At 38.1% G+C, this 27,989-nt stretch overlaps 1 protein-coding gene across 9 annotated transcripts in view; it reads right to left on the minus strand.

Moving 5' to 3' along the window:
- Window positions 1-27,989, minus strand: part of TBL1X (transducin beta like 1 X-linked) — a 200,912-nt gene that overhangs the window by 170,076 nt on the left and 2,847 nt on the right. The window contains exon 1 of one of the 9 annotated variants that reach the window (XM_074814863.1): window positions 2,052-2,070. The exons of 7 other annotated variants lie outside the window; for them this stretch is intronic. The gene's annotated coding sequence lies outside the window, so the exon portion shown is untranslated. Of the gene's footprint in view, window positions 1-2,051; window positions 2,071-27,989 lie in introns of those variants that run through there. One more of the 9 variants, XM_074814868.1, reaches the window with a different exon arrangement.

Below are 27,989 nucleotides of genomic sequence, written 5' to 3' on the forward strand. Positions count from 1 at the left end.
GGTGTGTGGTACCTTTTGACGCCAGGAATATTTTTTATTATTTATTTCTGACATAAATGTAAAGTAGTTATTCAGTGCCCATAAAATGAAAAATCATTTTAGCTGCTAAAATAATTTTAAGTACAACTGGTTAGAAATTTTGATGTAAGAACATTTTCCATGAATAAATAGGAAAATAAATGGTTTTTAGAATATATCTTGCAGAAGTTTGATGGAAGAAATGCAAAAATAATTACTAAGAGGTACGATGTAAATTAAGTTGAAAGATATATATTACAAAACATAGTGTATTTTCAATAATTTACTTTAAATTAGTATCATACATGCTTAATGCTGTAGAAATGGTCCAAGCAAAGCAATCAATATGATAATTGAGACTGATAACTTGAATGAAAATTAAGTATTTTGGTTGTCTCATTTTTAGTGTTGAATTTTAAAATACCAGCTTTACAGTGCAATTAATAATAAAAGAAAAAAACAAAATAAAATATTAGCATTCCCCATGGTTGGTGTCTGACTGAATCTAGTTTAAAAAAACATTTGAATTTTAAAATAAAGGCTGGGGGGAGGGCATTACTGCCCCTGGCCTTATCCCTGCTTTTCCAAAAAAGTAAGGATGGGAAGGAAGTCACTGAATAACATCCTGCATAATATTATGATTTAATTTCTGAGCACCTTGAAATTTAGGATAGAAGTCTTCAAGACCTCTAGAAAAGGAATTAATTTCATCTATGAGGATAGCCAGTGGACAGGGGCAAAATTAGAGTAACACCTACATTTTGGCCCAGAAAACACGAAGAGGAAAAATGGAAGAGAAAGTATACCAAGAGCAAAGACGACAACAATTATATATGATGCCGTATCATTGGGTCCTGCCATTTTCTTCACATACTGCTATGAATCACAGAAGAGTTTAGAAGGTAGGTACATCACCCTTCCCCCCCGGCACATATCTTACAGAAGTATGCAGACTGAAAGAGACAGGTTAGCACTAAACAGAAGTAGGATAGAAGCATAACTGTCAACATTAAAACACATCTGCATGTGAGAAGTTTTGTTTCAAAATACATGCAACATCAAATGAATTATTTACATCCAAAACTCTGCTGTGGTCTAAGAACATAAAAAATGTGGAGGAAAAAACGAGACTCCTTTCTGGATTTTTTTTCCCCCCTTCCCTTCAAATAATGATACAGATTCTATGGAACCTCCATGGCAATTTAAATTGGTGGTTTTCTGCTTGTATTATTGAGGTGTAAAAAAAATACTCCTGAGTGGAAAAAAAAAAAAAGGTCATATTAATTCAGAAGTATTACGCAACTGAATATGGTATTTTAAAACAGACTTGCACAACCACAGCCATATTTACATGTTCCACCTCTATTACCTGTAATACTAATGACTGTTGTGACAAGCGCACAACATACACAACATTTAGAGCAAAATTCAGTCAAGTCCTAAAGAACTTCTACGCACCCAATCATCCCCCATCTATACACAACTGAGAAAATTTTCCCATTAGACAACGACATTACAGTACATTTCATATTTTGGGTTTGTTTTTTAAAGTAACAATGGCTAGAAAAGAAAAAAGGAGCCTCATTTCACCTGGAATGAGTTAGAAAGGCTCTGACCAATGACATAATTCTGACACAGCAGCTAAGTTAATTCAGGTTTAATTAGCCACAACTTCTATGTCAGGCTGCAGGGCTGAACCCACAAACTTTAGCACTGAATTGGATCATCTGCTGAACACTTTTTACAAACATGTGATCTCAATATTCTTATAATTTGAAAGACTATTACCATTTGTAATGTGCTTGGAACTTTTTTGCTCAGTTGTTAAGAGTTCAGAAGAGGCGCTGAAGGCAGGACCTGGTGTTATTTATTTGTTGGTGTCATAAACAGTTCTGGTTTTACAGCTCTCGCAACACTGAAGTTCCAAGAGTTCATGTATACGCACACAGCAATGGGATTAGTGGGTTTAATTTCTTGTCATGCAGCTGTTGGGACAGTGGAAGGCTTGAGGGTTTTGACATTAAAAGACTGACCTAATTAAAGTTGAATCACTCTTCCCAGGTATAGAGTAGCCAAGTTTTGAAGCACCACACCCCATCATATCATGAGGGTGGAAGCAGACTGGATCCTTGGAACATCTGCTGACAAGTTTATACCTGAAAAATAATTCATTTGACATAGGATAGCGAGTACTCAGATATCCTTGAGAAAATTCAAATTGAGAAAGATTAGTCAAACTGTTTAAATATATATATATTTATGTAGTAATATGAAAATTGCTTACATACCAACTTTCAGATCTTATTTCCATGCCTTGTTCCTTTGGTTCCAGTTGGTTCCAGTCTTTTTTTTTTTTTTCATATTTTTGGGTTTCACTTATATTTCTCCTGCTTTATGTAACCGTAAGCACTTTGCTTGAAAACACTATACTGTGTACTGCATTAATTATTTAGTTCATTATTTGCCTCCTGCTACTTATATAGTAAAAGACAGCGCATAATGAACATTTATGCAAAATATACAGTAATAATTTAGGAGTTGTATTACTTCTTCTTTAATATATATTTTAATGGTAAGAAACAGCAATAAAACTTTTCTCCAACATCAGCACATGGCATGTCTTAATACAGAAGAAAAAATATTTTCATTTCCACAGAAATAACATATATATTTATATATACAAATATACATACTGGGTGATATACTGATTCCATTATAAATAAGAGGATGCATTTTTGAAAGTTAAGAGAAGAACAACGGGTTCTTTTAGGTATATTTCCAATATGCCTCACTCTATCACACATACCTTGACTTCGCAGTCTTTCTCTATAATTTGCTATAGTCCATACCAATCTCACCTGTTTGATTTTTCCAAGTAACCCATATATGGGTATGTATGTGTGTCATCAGACTATTAAATAAAGTATTTTAATATATTTTTATTATGCATACTACTGTTCACTTTTTGCAGTTATCAGATAATTATCAAACTCCCTAGATTTCACTTTCATCTTAGTTGCCACTGAATTTCAGTTTTAGGATCACAGGTACTAATATAATTCCACAAAAATCAGAGTTCATGTAACAAACAAATTCTCTTTAAAAAAAAATAACTTCATTACCCAGAATTTGGAAAGTTCACAGAACCATTTTGAGGGACAACACAATTAGAAAATACCCCTACACTGAGATTTCTGTAAATGTACTCCATAAGAAATTCAGAGGAAGAACTAAACCATGTGACTTTATCCCAGTTTCTATGTCTATAGAATCAGGTAATTATATTTAACTACTTCACTGAATGCTCTTAAGCCCTTATTATATATAAAATTTGTGAAGCTTTTAAACCTGTCAAGACATGACAGAACTGGAATCAGAATAGAGGGGCTCCATTATTCTCCCAGTTAGAATTAAACACCAGAAGTTCAGAGATTTACACATTATGAAGGCTCAAAGAGAACACCTTTTAGCTTTTTGTTAAGCTCAGTACCTTAAACTCAAAGAACCTTTTTACTTAAGGCTTGTTTCCACCCTTTAATCATTCTTCTGACTCTTCTTCAAAGCTTCATCTATTTTCTTCTTTACTTATGGACACTAGAACTATAGAAAACAATCCAGTCTTAGTCCTTTCAGTGCCAGACAGAGTATCACCTCCCTTCCCATTCCCAAACTTTCTAGCTCATGTACCCCTGAGATCATGTCAACCCTTTGGCTGCAGATGTTTACTCAGGATGGAGTCTATTACTCTGAAACGAAGTCCTACGTCTCTTGCTGCACAATGTTACATTTGCTATATTAAAGCAAAGACCTTGTTTTGCCCAGTTTGACAAGCACAGTCACTCAGCAATTTGCTCCATTCATTATTATTTTCTCAGTCTTTGAATCCTCTCTAAACTTTGTGATTATTTTCACAAGGGCACTGGCAACCCACTGGTACACACAGGTACTCAAGGACCTCAGATATAACTGTATTCATCCTCCTTTAGGTCTGATTCAGCTACTTAGTGTCCTTCTAACCATTCATTGTCCTTGTTTCTTCATGAAAATGCCAAATAGCATCAAGGGAGTGACCTCACTGTGCTGGGTTTGTGTGTGGCAGTACTGGGGGAGGGGGCTATAGCAGCGGCCCCCTGTGAGAAGCTTCTTGCAGCTCCCCCAACTCCAAGTCAAACCCACCTTTGGATCAAGGCCGAGCCAATTAGCGACAGTGGCTGTCTCTGCGATAATGTATTTAAGAAGGGGAACCTGGGAGAAGGAACTGGGAGTTGCAGGGAGGACATCTGTGAGAACACCAGGTCAGTGGAAGAAAGGAGGAGGAGGTGCGCCGGAGCAGAGAGCCCCTCCCTTGTATCCTGTGGCAAGATGGCAGGGCTGCTGCCCGGCTGCCCGTGGAGGTCCACTGTGGAGCAGAGATTAGCCTGCAGCCTGAGGAGGACCTCACACCAGAGCAGGCGGCTGTGCCCAAAGAAGGCTGGGACTCTGTGAGAAGAAGTCCCCGCTGTTGTAGTTCTGTTGTAGTTCGGCACTGGAAGGACTGCAACACGTGGGGGTGACCCATGCTGGAGCAGCACAGGAACGGCTGTAGCCGGTAGGAAGGACTCATGCCAGAGAAAGTTCATGAAGGACTGTCTCCTGTGAGAAAGACACGATGCCAGAGCAGAGGAGAATGCAAGGAGTCCTCCCCCTGAGGAGGAAGGAGTGGCAGGACTGACTGCACCCCCCATTCCCTGCCCCCTGCGCTGTGGGCAGGGAGGAAGTAGAGACATTGGGAACAAAACTGAGTCTGGGAAGAAGGGAGGGGTGAGGGGAGGTGTTTTTTTTAAGATATGGTAGTGCTTCTCACTGTCCCACTCTGTCAAGTGGTGTTATTGTTAGTGTTTGAATTAAAGTAATGTTCTTTTTCTTCCCCTAACGAGTCTGTCTTTTGCCCCGAACCATAATGGGTGAGTCACTCCTCTCTGTCCTCATCTCGATTCCCCAGCCTTTTTCTTCATTTTCTCCTTCCCATTCCTGAGGGGGAACGGGTGAGTAAACACCTGTGTGGTGCTCAGTTGCCCTCTGGGCTCAAACCATGACACCTTACAGAAGTTTAAATGAGTATTTTCACACTACTACTTTGTCAAGAGCCCAATGTATAAGCACCTTGACAACATGGCAAGGGTAGCAGTATAAGAAGATCTATTTTTAACAAACTCATGCTGACAAGCATTTGCAATATCCTGTGATTTTCCTCTGTCCTTTACTAATCAAGTCCTACACCAGTTATTCCATCATTTTACCTAGATCAGTATTCAGGCTTATAACTAACTACTGGCACTCATCCAGGTTTCTATTATCTTCCTGGTATGCCAAAACTTTTCTAAATCAACAGTAAGCGTCCAACATTAACTCCTTTGTCAGCTCTTTTTGGATTAAACTACCTTCAGATTTTGAAAGAGCCATGCTGAAAACTTCCATCTACGTACTTGTTCTCCCAGGCCATATGCCTCTCAGAGGCAACAACATTTTTATTTCCCATTAGTCTACATTTTAAACAAAACATACCCTTCCTATATCAACCATCAAGCTGCTCTCAAGTAGGAAAATCAAATACAACCAACAATATGTGCTTTTCCTTGTCACCCAAACATTTTAGTCTATATAAGCAAAGGTACCTCAACAGAAAGTCCTACCAGTGCATGAAAGAAAATAGCTGCAACACCAGTATTCTTCCAATAGCAAGCTTCGTTTATTCCTTTTATACACATGTGATTGCAACACAGGCCAATAAAAATGTTAACTGAACAAACAGAAGAAGGAGGTGCTTTAATTTGTTTGTAAAACTATGAAAAATTAGGTTTCTGATCGGAGAATATGTATGCCAAAATTCAGATAGAAGACTGTTTGAAATATGTATAAGGAAATAAAAGAGAGGAATAGGCTGTTACTCTTCCATCTGAATTACTAGAGGTACCATAAATAACCATGCAGAAAATTCATCTCTCCTTCTCTGTGATGTTCAGCTTATCTGAGAAATAAAGGTTCAATTGGATCAGCTTTGGTATCCAAAGCAGCCAATCTTTTGTGGTGGCAAGTATCAGCATTTTAAAAACAAGGGAAAAAAAAAATCTCAGAACAAATATTGATCAATCACTCCGTCAAGCTGATGCTGAACCAATTATCTACTTGGTCTCAGAAACATGTACGTCAAAGTGCTCTGCTTCTGAGGGTTCTCTTGGTTATTTATTTTGCAGATAATCAGGAGTTTTGTTTTATTAGTGAGTGGGTTTAGTTGTTGGGGACTGGGATGGAGGGTGAGGGAAAAGAGGGGAGAAGGAGGGAGATTTCATGCCTATAAAAGAGCAATTGAAGATCAGACTAAAGCTCATTTAAAGACTTCCAGTAAGAAACTGTGACCAAGGCTTAAAACACACTAAAGAAACAGCTTCATCTTGAACTTTGGGAGCAGCTGTGCTCTCATTCCCCTTCCCCCAACACAGGAAACAGACCTAGAAACAAAAATAAGACAGGAATGCTCCTGTGCAAGCTAATGCTGTTGGCTTCTTAAACATCCACTACTCTTGTGCCAAAAAAAATGAAACCTAGGAGGATTTAACACTTCAAAGGATAGTGGGAGACTGCTTTAAACATAGAATTTTCTACCAGAGACAGATATTCTTTCATTTTGTAAACAAGCTGGAAAAATGTTATCATGATTGCATGTCAAGACAGATTTCATTTATATTCCTGTACTACTTGTGCACAAATACTCTACTGCATATTATACTTTTACCTATTTTAGACTACAATTAATACTGTAGCAATGTTATCACCCATTGGAAAAAAAAAATGCAGCAGTTGAATCTCCTGATACCTTCCAAAACATTCTGTTACAATACGCAGTTTGAAAGCTTAACACTACAGAGAAATGTTTGACAAAGAAGTTCTCTCCTTATTAAGCAATGATACATAATTATATGTTCAAGGAGAATGTGAATAACATCTTGCCAAAGGAATGTACGGCCACATATGCTACTCACAGTATTCCCAACTACAAATTACAGTTATGCTTTCACTTGTGTTATTAAGAACTTGGCCTTTGTTCAGTGTATGTCGTTTTCTGAACAAAGGTAAAGGGAAGTAAAGTCATGGTAGGCTAAATTCTCTGTCTAACTTTAAAAAAAACCCCAACTTTATCTAATTTTGACAAGTACAAATCATCTCCGTGGCTTGCTCTGCTTCACTCACCAAAAACAACTCATATTTTCAACACTTAATATTTTGCAGGCTAATGGAAACTTTACATAATGCATTCTCCCTCATAAAGCTAAAATGTCAACGCAGATGGGACTGAGATCTTGATATGGAGAGAAAACAAATGTTATCTTTTCAAAATCTTCAGCCTAACAAACATGATGTGGAGGATGGGATGAGCACTGATATGAAGAAAAAAAGGAGGGGAAAATAATCTTACTTATTTTAGAAGAGTGTCTGTATCTCTTTCTGAGCGCAGCACCCCCAGCCATACCTCTCTCAACAGTGCTTAACATTTGATTAAAATAGTTTCTCGATCCCTCCTCATTCTGCTAGTGTCCTCCCTGTGGTAGGACATGAAAAACAGATTGAAAAACAACAGTTGATGCGATTGTTAACAGTTATATTTCACTCTCACTTAAAATCTAGTAAGTATTGTCAGATTAGTCCTCAGTCACAACAAATTCCAACTCCAGTGGTTTTTATTTTAAAAAAAGAAAAAAGTATGTTTGATCTTTTCTTTGTGCATTAAGAGTTCAGGGCCATGCAGCACTTGTGCCTTCAGCACCTGTTAGTAATTCCTCAGAGAAATGGGTAGAAAGCAAAAGCAGGTGAAGGGAGGCTTTCAAGTTTTAACCATTCCATCCATGGATCACATCCCATCCAACCACACAGTGCGTCACTTAAAGCACCATTTCTTCACTGCTATACCTAGCAAGAGGGAAATAACTCGTTGAGGGTGTAGCATTTCAAAAAGGGTGCAAAGTAATGTAATGATTTTTCAGTTTTAAAGGATTTCATTCTAAATACAGGTAATTAAATCAGCATGATGAGAAAACAAAAGCAAGTGCTGGTCACACCCTGGACATGTCAGTTCAGGAAAGATCATCACCACAGATGGTGAGCTTAATCCTGGACAACCAATTTTTCTCTTGAGCTCTCTTCCAGTTACCAATATAATCTCATCTCCAAAATAAAAGTTTGGCAAATTTTCTGCGGGACGATCTGCATGCTTTCAGAATGCGCTGCTTATTACACTTGAAATGGAACAAAAAGAGCTGTTCAGTCATCCACTATATTGTCATGTCACAAACTCTTTCCCCCTGTTCTGTGTAAAGTCATACATTTATGTCTATTACATTTTCTGTAATCACTGCTAAGAATAAACACCTCATTACAAGAGAAGGATTTTATAATCCAATATAACGTGGTTCAAACCACTTGATACTTGCTGGCTTACAGCAAGGGGACAGATAAATGGACCAAGCTTTAAACAGATTACAACTGAATTAAAACAAACAAACAAACATGGCAGCACCTCTGGCAGAACAGCCCCATCTACACAGGTGGTACTAGACTATCACACTAGTTTTTACACTGTTATCATTACTGAAGCATAAAGCTTCTTATGCATGGAAAAACAATATCAAGAACAGACTGTAACAAACTCTTTGACTTGACTGCCAAGAGTGGATGTTCCAAAATGCCTGAACTGTCACGTTCCCACACTCAAAGCACGCTTTCTATCAAGTCCCAGTCTAAAGGAATGCCTGGGTAGTTTTTTATTTTCTTCTGTGTTGTGTGTGGTTATAGGATGTATGTTCAGCCTGATCTATGAGATAGCAAGCTCTACAGGTCTAGTAACAAAATTAACAGGAGTTCCATAGCTAAAGAATGCTAAAGAACTGAACTGAACAGAATAGACTGTTTCAGTTGGAGGGGACCTACAACGATCATCTAGCCCAACTGCCTGACCAATTCATGGCTGATCAAAAGTTAAAGCATGTTATTGGTGGTTATCAACCACCTCTCTAGGAAGACTGTTTCTGTGTTTGACCACCCTCTCTGTAAAGAAATGCTTCCTAATGTCCAGTCTAAACCTCCCCTGGTGCAGCTCTGAACCATTCCCCCACATCCTATCACTGGGTACCAGGGAGAAGAGCTCAGCACCTCCCTCTCCACTTCCTCTCCTCAGGGAGCTGTAGACAGCAACGAGGTTGCCCCTCAGGCTCCTTTTCTCCAGACCAGACAAGCCCAAAGTCCTCAGCCATTCCTCACAGGACATTCTTTCTAGCCCTTTCACCAGCTTTGTTGCCCTCCTCTGAGCATATTCAAGGACCTTCACATCCTTCTTAAATTGTGGGGCCCAGAACTGCACACAGGACTCCAGGTGAGGCCGCACCAACACTGAATACAGCAGAATAATCACCTCTTTTGCCCGGTTGGTTATGCTGTGTTTGATGCACCCCAGGATGTGGTTTGCCCTCTTAGGACCAATCTGGATGAGAACCATATCACAATTAATTTCCAAAATGTACATACTGATGGAGGTAGGCATTTTGTTATATACAAGCTATATTTTGAAACACCAGTTGGGCCACAATAGAAAACAAACAAAATAAAAATGTAAAGAAAATCCACATTCCTACTGTGGGTTAGGGTGAAAACGTGGTCTAAAAACCAAGAAGTCTTTATGTATTGCACATCACACACCAATATCTCAAATGAATTTATACACATTTTTGTACATAGCTTAGTAACAAAGAGTCTTATGCAAGTGTTACAGAAATTAACTACATAAGAAGTCTTAATTATCGTTATAAATTTTCTGGTTGCTTGGTACACAATAAATTTATCTGATGATTCTTTACTTCAGCACAGCAATTCTGCAGACATTTAGAACTGTGTTATATTTCTATAATGATACACTACATGACAAATACTGTACACCATTAGATTTCAAAACATCATATCATAAACAGAAGGTTTTAAACTTACAACTTATAAAGCTGTTTCACACCTCTAGCATGTGGTATATGCTCATTTCATCCATCTAAAAATATCTCATTTGTAAAAATCTAATCTCTGGAAACACGACTAGATGGGTTTAAAATAGTCAGTTCACTGATGGATTTATAACTTTATCTGCTTTTCACAATTACAGTCAAAAGCCTATTTTTAAAAAGAGTAAGTTCATACCCCTTCTGCAAATAAGCATTTGCAACAGCCTTTGAATTAAGTTCACACCAGACTGCAGCCCACATAACGAATAAATACGTTGCTCTATAAGCAGCAGAACTAAAGTAATCTGCTTTTTTACACTTTCATATCCCATGTCTGCTGTAAAGTCTCACAAACCTCTGCTATAACCCAGACCATTATGCCACATACTGCCTGGCCAGTCAGTAAGTATGCACATACTCAACTGCTAAGTTGGTTGCTGCACCACAGAATGAACCAAGAGCTGCGCTCTTCCCATCTTGGGAGGGAGTGGCATGACTTTGGTCTCCTTCATCTACCTGCAGGAATCCCATATCTTTGAGCACACTAATACTCTGTTGAATGTGGCTGATGTTGTTTAACAGAGCCAGGGGTTCTATTATGGGAGGGAAGGACAGACAGAGACAATGCCAGGTCGGACATTAGGAAAAGGTTCTTCACTGAAAGGGTGGTTGGTCACTGGAACAGGCTCCCCAGGGAAGTGGTTGTGGCACCAAGCCCATCAGAGTTCAAGGAGCATCTGGATGACACTCTTAGTCTTATGGTTTAGTTTTAGGTAGTCCTGTGAGGACCAGGGAGTTGGACTTGATGAATCTTAGGGATCCCTTCCACGTAAGCCACACAAATTTTGTTTCTTCGGAAAACATCAGTAATACTTAAGACAGGTGATGCATACCAACTCAAGATTCCCAAGCTCGTTAGTACTGCCCAAGGAAAGTTTCTGGACTGACCTACCATTTAATTTTCACCATACAAACTCAGGCTTCTGCTGAAATCAGGAAGAAGTCACTCTAGCCATACTCATCAACATGCCAAGGGCACACAAATTGATGATTTCAGTTTCTTCTTCCTCTCAACCTTTCCATACTCTTACATTCAGGCAAGCGAAGTTAAGATCCAGTGAAATGGCTATACTTGTCAGCTTATCAAAACACATAAATAATGTAATGTTTCACACCACAATAGCCAGTCAGGCCATTTCACAAGGCAAAAGCACAGTGCTTTATATGTACTTCCTCCCTGAGGGGTAAGAAATGGTCATTGTCCTCTAGACTTCATCTTCAGCTATTCAGTTTCTACTACTGGTTAACTGGGCACTGGTTGTGCAGAAATAGTAAATTCAAAACAATGGGCAAGAAACAAGTTTCAGAGAAGTCCGTACTAGTATTCCACTCTAACCAGCTGTATTTTTAATAAGACAATTGAATTTTATTTTTAAAAGCAGTTAATACTGAGATTTTAATCAACACTTAAATAGGATGCATCCATAAAAATGGGAGTTATTTGAACCGAATACCATATTGTGCTGGTGACCCTAATATGTCTGTTCCTCGATCTATTATAATTTTGAAGTTACAAAAATATACAGTAAATGAAGCTCTAGATGATGATATTTTGCGGTCTTGAAATTTCCTTTATGTTCTGCCAACTTCAATTCCGATTTGGACTAGAATGGTAACTGGTAGACAATAACCTGGCATGCACTCATTAGCAGAAAAGCAAACAATGTATTTTTAAAAGTAAAATAAACCAGATAAATTTTCATTTCACCAGAAATTTAGCTTCTAGTCCAATGAACTGTCTTTATTCTTTTGTTGCTGATTGCACAAACGGCAGAAAACTATTCTATTACACATTAGGCTTTTAGCTGTAAGGTCTTTCAATTAGCTATTGCTATTTCTTCTCTCTCTCTTCCCCCATTTTAAATGATACCATCAGTGTGAAATCTCCTCAATTTCAAACAAGTGGGGTAGAATAGTTTCTGAGGGTAAATCAGTCCTAATCCTTATGTTTGCTTTTATGGATTTGAAAATAATTTCATGTTATTCTTACTGTTTAAAAAGTATCCTCACTATTGGGTCAAACATCCAACAGACTGGATGGGAAAAACACTGACCTTGGAGGACTGCAATGAAACTGACTGTGACAACAGGGTCTCAAATATGCAAAATAAACAAAAAGGGAAGGAAAAAAAGGAGAATTGCATATATTTCTTTTTTATAGTAACCTCAGCTATCACTTGTCAAAACATTTTAGCTGTTGGACAACTCCAAGATTGAAGGTGTAATTTTAAATACATACATGTATTAAAAGATGAGCAAAGAAAGTATTGTTTAAAAGCTTATGTTCCTTTTAGCTTCTAATTAATAGTATCTTTGTTATTTTAGGAGCCTCCTGGGTACTTAAGAGGGTTAAACTGCAATAAAACCAAGGTACATAAATGAAACCTATTAAGGCCGTCTTAGTCAATAAAAACTAATTGCATCAAGCAATAGCCGCAGCCGACGGACAGCCCTTGCCAGTGAGCAGGAGAGGAGGAGGGCACCCCCATGCAGTCCCTACCATGCAGAAGGCTGCCCGCCTGCCCCAAGGTGTGACACCTCCAAGCCCATCCTCCCACAGGGCACACCCCAGCTCTCCTCACCCACCAACAGGAAGGGATTTGACAGCAGTACTTCAGCAGCCATATGGCTGTGCCACACAAATTTTGCCTTGCTGCCTCATATTGTTGCAGTTAACCTCCTCCCTGGCTTCCCAAAACATCTCCTGACAGATGGCTTTTGCCACAGTAAACACCTGTGTAAGTTTTTCTTCCTCATGCTTTTCGGGGAGAGGTGCAAAGGCTCCACCAAATGTGTTACACTGTCCCAGAAGATGATTTATCCGAGTCAGAGGAGATTTGTGTGCACCAACACGCGTGAGCAGCGAGGAGCTAGCCGTGACACTGAGAGCTGGCCTGCAATGCCCAGCAGCTTGTGAACGTGGCTTCTGTCAGGGCAGGCCTGCTGGACCCCAGTACGGGGGACACATGAAAGACAAGAGCCCAACAGACTGACCGCAAAGCAATTTTGGAAAAATATGATAAACAACATATCCTAGCAATACGAAAAACGGCTTAGTAAATGAAGTCTAGTGCCTACCTTAGACAGAAAGCCTTTGAAAAATCCTGTGTTCAATGCAAGAGGGGAAAAAGTACCCAAATATTTATAAACCACTCAAACTCTACCTATGCACTCTCTGGGAACTACATGAGTTCCATTTTTCCTACATTATGATCTAGACTGCATATTTACAACTGTTTTCTTCATCTGACTAAAGTTTCATCTGTGATCTCCACACCTGTCTTTTCATTTTATCCTTTGAATACCACTATAATTTATTTCATTCCTTTCGTGACAGGCCTCCTTCATCTCAGAAGGGGAGCATTAGCTTCTCTAAGGACTATAACAGGAAGAGCTAACTGTGACTAGACAATGTTTGGAATATGCATTTTTTACTTTTAGTTGGAGAATGAGTCTGCATTGCTAGTGGATATAAAATTCACACTGGAGATATGAAGATTACTTGAAAGAAACTTTCAAAGCCCAATTCTACATAGGTATGTCTCATGAGCAATTAACAGAGTTGCTAACTTTCTCATTACTAAATGCCACATTATTTACATAGAAGCCTCACAGACTTGTTCTTCCTTAAGAGCGTTGCCGGTGGCAGTCAAAGATCCCTTCACCCAGTCTTCACTGAGTACATGAACAAAGGTAAAACATGAATCACAAAGATGAACCACAAGGCCCAGCAACTAGTTGTTCACTGCTCATTGAAAGCTTTTAGTTACTGAGGGTTGTATTTTAAAATCTACAAAGTACAAGTAAAATGGATTTTAAAACATTTCTACTCCAGACAGGAAATTCTTATGAGATTGTATGAGGCCAAGCCCTAAACATATACATAAAGCAAACTTTCTGCACGCGAGCACTGCTACTTAATTCTGTGAAATTATGTGTGCAATTAAGCACAGACATAAATATTGAATATCTATGGCCATATCCTATATGAAGGAAATGTCTGGCTTACAATAAAGACACGTATTTCACAAAAATATTCATTATTTATACAAATATATTTGGAAGGGAAGTCTTTTTTTTTCTTTTTTATTTTTTTTTTTTTAAAGTGAAACTCCGTAAGATTCAACTTAAACATATTCATCAAAATGCAGTTAACAGCTCTTTGGTTTTAATGTTTAAGAACTGGAAGGCTAGATATTACTGGGGAAATGGCTTTAAGTTTACTTCTACACTGAGGCAAGTTCAAGGAGGAAAGAGACATATTTGTAACTGGCAAAAAGATCAGTTCTTGGCTCTAAACACAGCTCCTTTTTAGATCAGTGTCAACCTGTACAATACTGGCAATCATACAACTCCTGAAATGGTCTGCAAGGTATTACAGAAACAACTGGAATAAAGTCATACATGTCTGTGTAAGGAAGCACGATGGAGTACATCAAAATTTTGGCCTAATTTTGATCTTGTATCAGGCATAATCAACTCCTTTATATAAATACTCTTTTTATCATCAGCATTTTAATTAAAATGCTTGCAATTATAATGACAAAATTACAGTTTTGTAAAATAAGAAAACTGTATTTACTGGAAAATTAAGTATGTCTTTCCAGCAGCCAAAGAACTGGATATGATCTAAAGATGTACTGCTTAAAAGAAGTGAGCAATTCTTTGATTTAGAAGACTTGAAAACACTAATATGTCATTTCCCTTCTCCCCAAACATACACCTAAGTATACCTGAATAGCAACTGTTCTTATGAGAATATATCTCATGAAAAGTTCACTTTACCTCCCACACACATCAAGCTGACAATTGACAATCAATTCAAAATGTAAGCACCTACGTCCTAAGACAACCCTCAGTGCTCAGTTACAAGTCTGTCATCTGCTTAATTTTGGTTTGGTGAGGGATGTTGAGGGGTTTTTTGTTTGTTTTTTTTCCTTTGGTTTATTTTCATTTGTTTGGTTTCTTTAAAGATTCATCAACGTGACAATTTGTAGCAATTTATCAACACTTGCAGAACCAATTTCCTCTTTCAGAAAGGCCACTTCTCAATTAAAGGCTGAAAACCAGTGCTGTGTAAATGCTTAAATGCTTACCTTCCAAGAGATCACGGCCTCTTTAAGCTACCGTTTTGCTACCAGCCTCAACCAGACCTACCACTGATAGGAACGCTGGAGAAGATCAAACCTGGGGGAAAGCTGGCATGTGTGCCTGCCTCTCCGATAAAACCATACGGTATCACCACTGTTGTTTGATTCTCTCGCTCTCTTCCCGCCCCCTTGACCCCTGCTCCCCAACCCCACCCCCCCACCCCCTCGCCCCCGCCAAGGAACATAAAATCTAATAAGTGAAGCAAGACCTGCAGGATCAAAACACAATTTACTTCTCACCAGTGTGATGTGGCATACACGAACACCTCACCAAACATCACTCTTCACAGGAAGCAGACTAGCCTAGAATAGGCTTTGAAACTATCAGGTTCAAAAACTGTGAAACCAATTGTGAAAGAAACCTTTTTGAAACAGGAATTGCAAAAGACCAACAAAAATCTGTCAGTTGGGTGAGGTGTTTGTCCTGCCAAGGACCAAATTATACTCCTTTTCTTCATTATTTAACTATGAAAGGTCTCTTGAAACAGTAGCTTGCTGATATACTACAGTCTATTATGTTTACACTTACTTTAGGAAGGTGAGGTTCCTCCCTAATTTGAACAGAGGCCCATAAAGATACAAAGTCTGATGCTAGTACAACTATGTAAATGCAGGCATTGCTCATTAATCACTGGGGCTGAAGAAATAAATGAAGTACTAAAATGGCCTCTTTTCATCATAAGTTGCATGCTCCTGTGGGTCCCTACTGTTCACTTCTATTTTTTTACTGCATCAGCCAGATTCATAACTACGATTTTTAAGAAGTTTTGTGGAACAAAGAATAATAAGTAGTAATTAACAATTCTAAATAAAGTAACTAAGTAGTATCTGTAGTGTTGAACAATTAACCCCAGACTGTTTTGTTAGGTTAACAATGCAAACTTGTTATATTGTGATCGGCTGTAAAACACTGTTACTAGCAAAGAGGAGGATAATCGAAACTTTAAATGTACATCTAAAATTTCATTTCATAGTTTCTGTGGCTTACAATTAATTGTTGATATTTAAACAGGCCCACATTCTCAACCTAAACAAAAAGAGAAAGAAGGCAGTCTAAGCTACTATTTTATAGCTCCTGAACTCCTCTGAGGATAGGAACAGTTCATCACATTTTGTTCTTCACATCAAATTTCTTTTAATAAATATCTTCCACTAAACTCTCCTCAACCAGCTTGCAGATATTTCTAGAGAAGAAAAAAAAACAACCTCCAAGCCTGTACAATTTGCATATAATTCTCCCAAAGTTCATAATTTGATACTACTCATTTCTAGATATTCATACACATAATTAATATCTAAATCTGTTTAATTTTTAGAACCATTTGAGGGTTTTTTTGCATTAGGTCACTATATCTCATATTCTTGTTTCTTTAGGGTTTTTGTTTGATTAAAAAAGAACAAGGTTCTGAGTTGCTACTATTTCAACCACAAAACATGTTTTCATGTTTTTTAAGGTAGGAAATATTTGTAATTAATTGTAATAAATACTAAATCAAGCCACCACTATAATAGTAGTACATCTTCCCACTATATCAACTGTTACATTAAATAAAACTAAAGACATATGGGAAACAAACTTGTTGCCGATTTACAGTAAAGACCCCCTAACTTCAAAACAAACCATACACCACTTTGACAGAGTCATCCGTATTTTAAATGTGAGCAGCTGCTTCTGACGATCATTTTCCCCTTTCAAGAAACACATGAAGATGGAAAAAAAAAATGCATCTATATAGAGCCTGGCAGTAGTCACTAGGTGGGATCTTCTTCTGCAAAAAACTTTTTAAAATACTACTTTATTTAACTTAAGGGAGAGAGAGGGAGGTGATCTTCTGTTGTCAGAATGTTATAATGCACCCCTGGATTAAGACTAATTACTTATCCAGGCACTAAGCAGCTACTAATTCCCCTGATTTCAACTGGAACTGTACTTACCCAAAGCTTTTGAAAACCAACCCAGTTATTTAGATATCTATATTCCAAAATGTTGGCCTCTTAAAGCACCCAGCTAGTACACATGCTAGAGACACAAATTTTTGACAACATAATCAGCATGAGCCATAGCCAGTATACAAACAGTCTTGAGTGTCTCTCATAAAAGCACAGAAATAATGAGGTGCAGGTAACCTTAGTGTTTACTTAGTGTTTACAACAGTCTGATCTCGCTTGACAGCAACCCCAAACAACCTCTGGCTTTAGATCCAGGTCGCTACGTAACGAAAGCAGTACTTTGTTCCTAAAAATGCAGTCAAGAGAGAGATACTACCATGTTTATCCAAGTTGCTGGTAGTCTAGCTCAAGTAGTCTACAGTTTTTCTGAAAGTGATTTAATGCCTCTAAACGTGATTAGATGAGAGTCACAGCTATGCAAGAAAGTTTTAATCAATTAACTGCCTTTGGAAAAAAAACTGTATAGTCTGAATTACCTTTTGCGCTGCATGTGCCTAGGATGGTCTTAAGACTGAAGGTAACAGCTGTTATCTCAGTGGGACTATCTTGTTTTTTGTGTCATAATTATATGAAAATATTTCTGGAGGGCAACAAATTTTGTTTAAAAGCAGAAACAGTAAGAAGTTGAGCCGCATCAAGTCCCAATGACAAAGCAAGTTGCTGGAGTGACAAGGTGGCATTACTGCACCTCTTGGGAAAAACTGAAAACGGCACACACGGCATACAGCTTTAAGAAACCCAAGAAAGCAAGCTTCAGGGAAGGAAATCACATGTATACAAACATTGATAATAAATAATAATAATAATAAACAGAAGGTCTGTTCATTACATTATGCTGAACCTGGAAGAAATCATTATTCATCTGCCTGCCTGCTCAGTCTGTATTTTAGTGCAGGCTGCAGGAAATAATTTCCAATATTCAAAAAAAACCCCCAAAAAACCACATGCAGGTGGATGGCTTTGTGTATCTGATTTCGTCAGAACTCTGAAACATAAGTGCTGGAAACCAGAATAATCAAATGAAAGACTACAAAGCAGACTAAACCCACCTCAAAATAAATGAAAAAAATGCATGTACATACACGCATTACATGGAAATCAGAGAGAGAGACTCATCGTCAGCTCCTTGAGTCAAAGGACTGTTGAAAACAGAAAATCTAGTTAGTAAAAATATTTTGATTATGCGACTTTCCCTTTGGAATAAGCTAGCAAGAAGGAAGGAGTCAAATTTATTTTGTCCTTTTACAGGCAACTCTTGAAGAAAGCATAGCAATAGTCATAATTTTCAATATTTCTAAAAATGTCATATTCTAATTACAAAGTGCTGTTAATCTTTATTCCTATGCACACACACAAAATGGTAAAATACAGTTTATTACATTTCAATCTAAGAGATTAACACATTACTATTTATTTTTATTAGCAGTGTGCCCAAATACCCCAGATCTTCAAGACTGATAGCGAAAAGGAAAATATTTCAGGCCTCAAAGAGAGCAGATCTATGGTTGACTGGAATGTGTAAACAGCCAGAGCCTGTTTTACTTCCCACCCCCACTCTCACCATACACACCTCCTCTACCTAAGGCCTCCGAACATTAGCAAGGAGTGCTGGCTCTCAAGCAGAGGAGAAAACTGAAATGTAGTAACATCAAATAACAAAATTCCTGACATTTTAGTATGCAAGAATTTGATTTACTGAAATGCAATGGAACCATATAAATAGCTGGAATCTGAAACAAAACCAGTACTCCATAAGACCCCCCCCCAAAAAAAGAAAAGAAAAATCAGTCGAGCAGGCTTGCTGTGTGACAGACCTGATAAACACAAACTAAGGAAATCTGAATGCTCCTCTCTAGATTATTCTTTGTGCAACTAAAGATCAGCCAGATCCTTGTTCTATCAGAGAATTCGGATCACAGCCCTATGAAAGAGAAGGGATATTTTCATAAAAATCTACACAATATAACAAAACTGATGCCAAAATTTAATGTTGGTATAAATTACCTCCTGTGAAAACAAAGATTATTACTTGCATAATGATATATACACCCACAAAGCAGTAAGTCATAAAAATAGATATCATCACATCCGTAAGAAGTTTGCAATATAATTAGATCAGTGGTTTTTAATCTCTTTAAATTTGCGGACCTATAAAGATACCTTGTACAGTGAATTTGAACAGAATGACAATAGACTTCCTTTTTACCCCCCCCCCCCCCCCCCCCCAGATCTCTAAAACAACAGTCCCTGTGTCCCCTAGCAGCTTGCAAGTCATGGTTTGAAACTACAGAATTAGAGAACTGGTAAATATTACTGCTGTTATTTACCTAGTAGCTTTAGTCTTCAAAAACAAAGCAAATGAGAATGTACCAAAAAAAAAAAAAAAAAGGCAATTAAAACATCTGAGCAAATGGCTTTATATGATTGGAAGCTCAGAAAACCTGAGAGAACAAAAAGGGAAAACTTGAAAGAAAAATATACATATATTGTATAGTGTCAAACACTGAGAGGCAGTTTCATAATGTTGTTTACAAATAATAGGTCACAGAGCTCTGGTACTTTTCCTTTCTTTTAATTTTACCATTTTTATGAATGCATTTGGCTAACGCTCAAAAGAACACATCCATAGACTAATGAGGGTAAAATGCTGGCTCAAAGGAGACACAAGCAAACGGTCTGTCAGTAGAATATTTGCAAACAGTTGAAATCAATAATAAATTCAACCTAACCAAATGCAATGCATACAAACAGAAATTAAAAGACTGAGGCAATTGGCAAATACATAGATGATGTTTCAGGCCACAGGGCATACTTTCTCACATACGTTAGCACGTTAAATAGGCTGGCAAGATATTCACTCCACTTGAGACACCAGAGAAATAACCATATGTATTTCCAAAGACAAAAATAACAATTAAAACAATGCTAACAGCACAAATAATTATATATTTATGTAAAACAACTATTTGCAGAATGTTTGAGTCATGAAATGAAAAAAGCTTCAGTCAGAAAATTTATTTTTAGGGTTAGAAAAATAAACCTAATTGTCCTTCTGTGGAATTTCCCTTATCCACCGTTGACAAATACTGAGCAACTACCCCAGAGAAAAAGAGTAAATTAAAATAAAACACACACACCACATCACCAGTACACAGACATACCCATTCTAGGGTTTTTTTGAACTTAGGAGCAGTGAAACCTTCATATTTATTTCTATGGCCAGCATCTAATGCGAAGGACGAAGCGTTGCACTGTGCGCTGTCAGGCTTCCGCCTTCCAACTGAGCCTCCCTGGTGTCAACCACGCCGGCCGCGGGACTCGCACCTGCAGAAGGCTTTGCTTACCTGGCATTAGCCAGTCAGCTGAGGTAGGCTTGGCGCTGCAGCCTGTACAATGCAATGAGACCCAGGCTGCTGAGATTCATCGCTGAACAGATTAGAGAAAGTATAGCTCCAGCCTCTGGCCAATGTCAAACGCAGGGGGCATATACCTCTTGCTGCATGGGGAGGCTGGCACGTGGTCTCGACAAAGGGTACGGCATTCGTAACCCTTACGCAAAAGACAAACGTCAGGTGCCGGACCTGACGTGTCGGGCTTCTTATATGATAGGTCACAGTTGGCAGAACAGTTTTCAGACTATACATGATCCAGACAGGCAATAACGGAAGCGTCCTGCCACTGCTTGCCCGCTGCTTTATGGGTGGCTGCTGCTAGGGTTTCTTAGAGCTTTTGATGTGGATTGGCCTGAAAAACTAATGGCACTTGACTGAAAAAAGTCACAGGTTCCAACCATCCATCTAAGCCAGTCAACTTTTCAGTGTATGTATTTACAACCTCAAATTGCTAAGTTTTACACTTTATACTGCAAAACATTAAGCCTAAGTAAATTTCAACACAACCAACACAGCTCCTGCACATTTTACAGAAACTGGACTCTAAATCTCGATTTCCATGTTTGTCAGCTGCAGAAACTTCAAAGAACACTGTAAGGATCCAGATAAGAATAGTATTCAATACAGACTCTGCAAATTATGCCTTACAAAAAAGACTATTTATGTGGGCTACAGGAAAGGAGAGGGACATCACAATCCCTGTTACATTGTAAGAACCATGACTGTCAGGACTAAAGCTAAAATCACACACATCATCAGTTGCTTTAAAAAAGGCTCAGAAATGTTTACTAAATCAGTCAAGAATCTGTGCTGCCATCATATAAGGTTTGATCCTAGAAGTCTCCTGCACATGCCAAATACGTTTTTGCAATAACAGGCCATAGCTATAACAAGATTTGGTGAACACAAATGTATCATCAACTTTGTCCTTGCTGACGTTACCTGCATATCATGGAGCTGACAAAAAGAAAAACCATGAAACACAAAATATCCATTAAAATGAAACCTCTTAAACCTCACTGGAAACTCCAATAGTTTTCATTGGGGATGGGGGGCAAAGTTAAAAATAAAAGTTTAAAAGCGATTACAAAAAGGTTGGAAAAACCCAAGAGGCTCTAATACTCTAAATCCAATTCTATTAGCCAAGAAACTAACTTACAGATTAACAAATTAAAGCAATCATTACTTCTAAACTGATCACCGAAAGGGAGATAAAACTTTTTGTCATAATTTTCTTTTGATACTTTGCTATCCTAATTTGTAACTTGATGGAAAATGGGATTGTACTTATATTAGACTTTTACTTTCACACTTTTCAATAAGCTAGGAACAAAATAAATTGATAATGTGTTTTGATCTTTAAAATTCTTCAAACCCAGTCATTAATAAAATCTTCATAGTAGTTCTGCAGGATGGTAGGCAGATAAATCATTTACATTTCATTATAAGTGGAATGTAAATGATTTATCCAGCTGTGGAAAGGAGTGACCTATCTATTGCCTCATAAAGACGTTAAGATACAGATTTTTTTCTTTTAATAGATATATATATACAAATTTATTTTAAAGTACAACATTCTTTTCAAGTAATCTTATGGCAATAAGAATATAGGAGCAAACAACTACAGAAGTATTCACTGTAATTATCTGAACACTTTTTAAGTATGTACAGGATACAGGTCACTATATTTTTAGTAAGAGGAAATTAAATTCTTTCTTTCACACTGGACTCCATGTACATAAACACCTGCTACGCACAACCAACCTTATCTACAAAGCCACCATTCACTGAGTATGATCAAACTGACAACGTATAATTGCATTTAACGTGTTGCCATTGGAGAACATAGAGCCCTTCCAAGTTTCAAGTGTTTTTTTAACCCAAAATATATGCTGTTGGTAATGTAATAGATACCATGAAGAATATATTGTTTGCTCTAAGCAAAATTTAAAATAAAAAGATGTAATCCAGCAGTGAGCACATATGCATACAAACATGCAGAACATTAGAAAAATCACACATGAAAAGCCATTGCTGTAACCACAAAATAACACTAACATATTAAAAAATACCCACATACCATACATACTAACACCATAACACTGAAGAAATGCACAGCAATAAGTGTTTTGAAGGCATGTCATTTTAGCCAAGAAAAAAAACACAGCTCAGAAAATTCCTAAAGAATTTTCGTTGACTACTTGATGGTCAGCAAGTTAAAACCAGTGTAGCTGAGCTTCTGAGGTAACCTACTCCCACTCTTCTTCCTCCTTTTTGTAAACTGCCCGTCAGGGGCTAAACTACATTCTAATTTTCACCTAACCCCTACCCAGCATTACCAGACTAGGTAGTAAAGACATGATGACAGTCTCCCAGAAAAGGGAGACCGCATTCATCAGCAGTGAGAGTGATCATTATGTTAATGCTTTAGTAAATTTGAGCTGTATGTAATAAACAGGTTCTTTCCTTCCACTCTAATATTGCATTTAGGGCCATCCTTTCAGCTTGCCTTATGTTTTTTTCCAAGCACATAAAATCCTGTGAGAATGAAGCTGGATGAATTTTTACGATACACTGTCATGCACTACTTTTAAACTAATTGGCTCATTTAAATTAACTAGTTATGTAAGATACTTATTGATACAAGTAGAAGTATCAGAGCTGAACGTGTTTGGGTTTTTTAATATAAAACTAGATTCCTACAAATACAAATGAGCATTGTTAATGACTTATAACATCATCAACCCAAAAAAACAGTAGTAGTCAAAACTGAGCTAAAGAAACCTTGAATACCTTTCACAGAATGACACAAAATCTGTCTTGTGAACACCCTGCAATGTTATTAAAATTGTACCTGCTTCTGTTCTTTACTTTCATTTTTGAGAACTGGGGTAGGAAGATGTGCTCCTCATCAGAATAATTCTTGGGCCTGCCTTTTATCTGTGTCTTCCAGATAATGTTATTTTGAAGTCAACAAATTAAAAAATTATATTAACTAGATAAAACTACAGAAGCTTACACTAAAAAAAGAACAAAACTCAATCAAAAAAGTAAAAAAACCAAACAGCAGTGTTAAACTACAATGAAAGAGAGCTGAATGCATAGTATTGGCAGCATTAACAACGCCTTCTGAAAAAATTAGAAAAAATTTGGTGTGTTTCAATCAGTTCTGTAACCAAATTAATTCCTAGAGGTCTAATTCATGTGTGCATGTAAATGGGCACAAGAAGAGTTAAGTTTGTTTTGTGACTGTAAAAAGCACCAGATAGATATCCTTGGAAACCAATCCTCACAATACGAACAGGCACTGTCTGTGCTTGGATTCTCCGTCCTACCCTGCCAGCAAAGCTCAACCCTATCTGTGGAGAATGCTAGGAAAGAGGATAATTTTGCCTTGATCTCTCTGTTGAGATCAGGGTTTAAATTTTACTTCTAAGAGCAACCAAAAACGAAACAGAGGGGGAGGAAAAAAAAGGGAGAAAAAACCAAAGATATTACAATTTTGAAGTTTGAATGCATCACTCAGCCACATACGGTAGGTACCCCAGTTGTCGCCTCCTGGTCTCACCATGCTCAGTCAGATGTACAAGCACGGTATCCACTCCTGACTTTGACACATTTCAGCAAGCACATAATTAAAGGGTGCTGCACCTCTGTCTTCTCCCAAAACCTGACATCCAGCCTGGCCCAGTCCTACATTCATCTTGCTGGCTCTGCACCACCTCAGGTGCTGCTGACTGTATCTTGAAGCCCAAGCATATCTTAGTTCAGGCTTTGAGAGCCTACCCATTGCACTCCAGCACCATTCTCCAACCTCAGGGTGACTCCCTTTTTCTCCAAAGCTACTTTTAAGACTACCTTAAGGCTATCTACATACATATAGGTACATGTACATGCACACACACATAGGCAATTTTAAAGAATTAATATTTGTGAAACTGATTACTGGTCAACAATCCCAACTGAGACTATGTGCTAACAAAAGCCTTAATACTAATGGGTCTCTGGACGTGTACATATCCTCTGCCAGTAGCAACCAGACTAAACCCACTGGCATAGACAACAAGCAACTTGCAGCTGCTAAATGCCACTGAAACTTATCATATGGTTATAACAATTCCTAATCGTAAGTTACCAACACATATGGATTTGCAAAATATCTTCTTCATCACTTCACTTTATAAAAATCTCATGTGTGTATTCTCTGTATACTGTGAAGGTCAATTCTTTTGGAAGAACGTATTTCCAGTGATTTTGCCGTGGGCAACAGAGTTGTGTTCAAATTGGCACAAACTCATCAGTGGACACTTCTAAGCATGAAACACAACAGCTATACCTGTTAATCTTAACAGTGCAACAGCTTCCTTTCAGCAGTGCTATTATAATGTGATTATTCTGCTCTCAAATATAAATCATAGTTGGCTTCACTCTTGAACTACGGAGAATATTTTGCAGTCTCCATTCGATGAAGAGCTGATAGTGCTACATGGCAAAATACAGCAGAAGCTGAAGTTGCACATCCAGTGCAGTTTGCTGCCTTCAAAAAGGAGCACAACAAATGTATTATTCTGCACAATGACAAAGGGAATCTATCTACCAAAAGAAAATCCCCTTTGTTTTCCTGAAGATGATGTCAAAGGATATTTTCCAAGTATTTTTAATGCCTAAGGGAAAAACGTTGCTGCTTTGCTCTATCAATAATTTATTGCAGGTATGGGAAAGTTGTGTTTCAATAGGAAAAAAAAAATAATCACGTACGATGTTACCACATTTTTCAACCCAACAAAATTATTATTTTATGTAACAAAAGACATTCTAAACCCCCGACACAGTAGTAAGAGGTTAAACTGAAACTAAGAATTAGGAGTTTAAATGCAATTTAGGTCAGTAAATGCAATCACTTTTTGAATTGCAGTGATGTATAGAGCAACCGTTATATATTAATGGACAACACTGCTTCTTAAAAAGCCTTGTTTCACCCTCCAATGACAAAGAGTCAATAAAACTCAACATTTAATTAGACAAAAAGTATTTTGATGAGTGTATACATATATACAATTATTACATATTACTAGCGCTACTCGTCTGTTCATGAACAGGCCACGAGCCATGTCATCTCAGCATCAAGAGGCACAGCTTTGTCCACGTGTTTAGTGTACTACGGTGTAACTTCTCATAGCAAATGAGTAAAATTAAATAGCCAAGCCAAACTGTATTTATGCAATGCACTTAGCTAAAATATTAAAATAATTGATTCTTCATATTACAGTACTATTGTCATGATTTTGCAGAGCGTGGGTTCTTGGCATAAAATTCTGTTGTAAATTCATAGAAAATTATGAATCATTATATGTACTCCAATTTAAATAGGACAAGCAGACACGTATTGATTGTCCACACTACAAATAGAGAGGGTCAAGAAACGGGGTTAAACACCGTGATGCCACTTTTATTCCATAAAGTTAACAAGATTATACAAATAGAAGCCAAATCATCAGATGCACCTAACCCCAAGCCTCTTTTCCTACTGCAGTCATACTAGTAACCCGGAGTAAAGAAAGGGACTGGTGGCTGGGACTTGGACAGAGGATTACAGAGACAATATAACAGACTGCATGGACACCCATATCCTCTTCTCTCCTCAAACAACAAATTAAGAAATCCAATACCTGCAGCTAGAGTCCGTTATCTTTAAGGTATCAATATCATTTAAACTAAACACAAATATGCACAAGAAAAGCAATGCAAGACGCCTGTGCTCCTTAACCTCAAAACAGGTCATGTACCCGGAATTAAACTTGCTTTCAGTTAAGCTAGCAGAAGCAATTTTATATTTCTATGGAATTAGCAAACATTAGTCACTATAATTTATAAATCTCCATCTAGCATAAGATCTCTCTACACAAGGAGAAAACTGGTAAGAAAGGATGAGCTGTTCTTATGAGATTGAACATCCTTCTTTGATTCCCCCTAGGCTTTTACACAGTCCTAACTTCGGGGGGCTTCTTGTGTTTGTAAAACAGAACACTGTCAGTCATTCTTAAATTAAATTCCATTACATTAATAACCGGACTGCCACAAAAAAAAAAAACACCTTTAAAATATTCTCTTGTCTACCAAGGAAAAGAAAAATAACCTAAACCCCATTTTTCACCTTTGAACATTTGTTTTCGGTACCATTAAACTGACAGATTTTGTATTGACAGGAAGGCTGCTATTCCTATGTAGAGCCGTAGTTCCAATGTTTTTGTTTAATTTCAACCAACTTGTCCAAGTAGGCCATTTGGTAGAAACCTATAAATGGCACCCAGGGGGTCTGGGTTCTTGCTGTAAAGAGGTCAGCTATTTCCTCCTAACTAAAAATAGGCAAGAGGAGGGAGGGGAAGAGGGAACGGAGTTTAATTTAGCAGCTGAAAAAGGGTTTACAAAATTACTTCCATCTTGCCTCATAATGAAGATAATGAAAAAAAGAATCTGCCCTCAAGAGTTACAAAACCTTGATTGTTTTATAGGCAGGCTGGTGTACATAATCTAAAATAATACTAGGAATTAAAAGAGTAATAGCAAAGAGGATCCAGGGTACGGATCGCACGTTGCGAAGGCAAAGGGACGCCCGCACCCTCTTTGCGGAGAGCAGCCAGATTTATCGCCAGCAGCGCTGCCAGGTGTTAACAACTCTCCTCTCTCCTACCAGCTGAGGTCACACTGTTGTCCCCCAGATAAGGCGCTACAATCAGCTGCTGTTCCCCTGAGTCATTTTTTTCCACCATTTACCCTCCTGGCTTTTTGTCTCCCTCACTTACTCACATTACAACCTTTTCTGGGCAAGAACCGTCATCTACAATATTCCCAAAACGGCCCTGATTTGAATGGGGGCCCCTTGGCACTACTAAAATATAAACATCGGTTCAATACTGACTACAGCATGAATTCTAACACTGGACTCTAACGGTAGCCAACAGAAAACAGCAAGAGCTAATGGCACCAAAGCACACACCCACGCGCTGTCTACGGCCATCACCAGGCTAAAGCCCTAGGATGGGTTTTCCAGTCTCATCTCCACGATGAACCAAACTTAGGATTTAGCGATACGCTAAGCGTATCACACTGCTGCCTTATCTCATCTACCAACAAACAATATCCCATCCGCGCTGAAGGACGTTCTCCTCTACTCCTTCCAAGCTCAGGGCTGTAGGCCTTTAACGACCGCCACTGCCGGAGCAGTCTCTGTTCAGGAAGCTCCTCCAGGAGGCATGGCACATTAGACACATCAAGCAGACAACAGGTCTGCTTCTGGCCCCGTCGTCACGGAAATGGGAAAAGCCCATCTGTAAACCGGTGACCGGACAAAACCTGGGGAAACTGGCGGAGCAGAAGCCTGACAATTCCAGGTGCAGACATGT

This window comes from Strix aluco, chromosome 2 (genome assembly GCF_031877795.1).
Source record: "Strix aluco isolate bStrAlu1 chromosome 2, bStrAlu1.hap1, whole genome shotgun sequence".
Classification (NCBI taxonomy): Eukaryota; Metazoa; Chordata; class Aves; order Strigiformes; family Strigidae; genus Strix; species Strix aluco.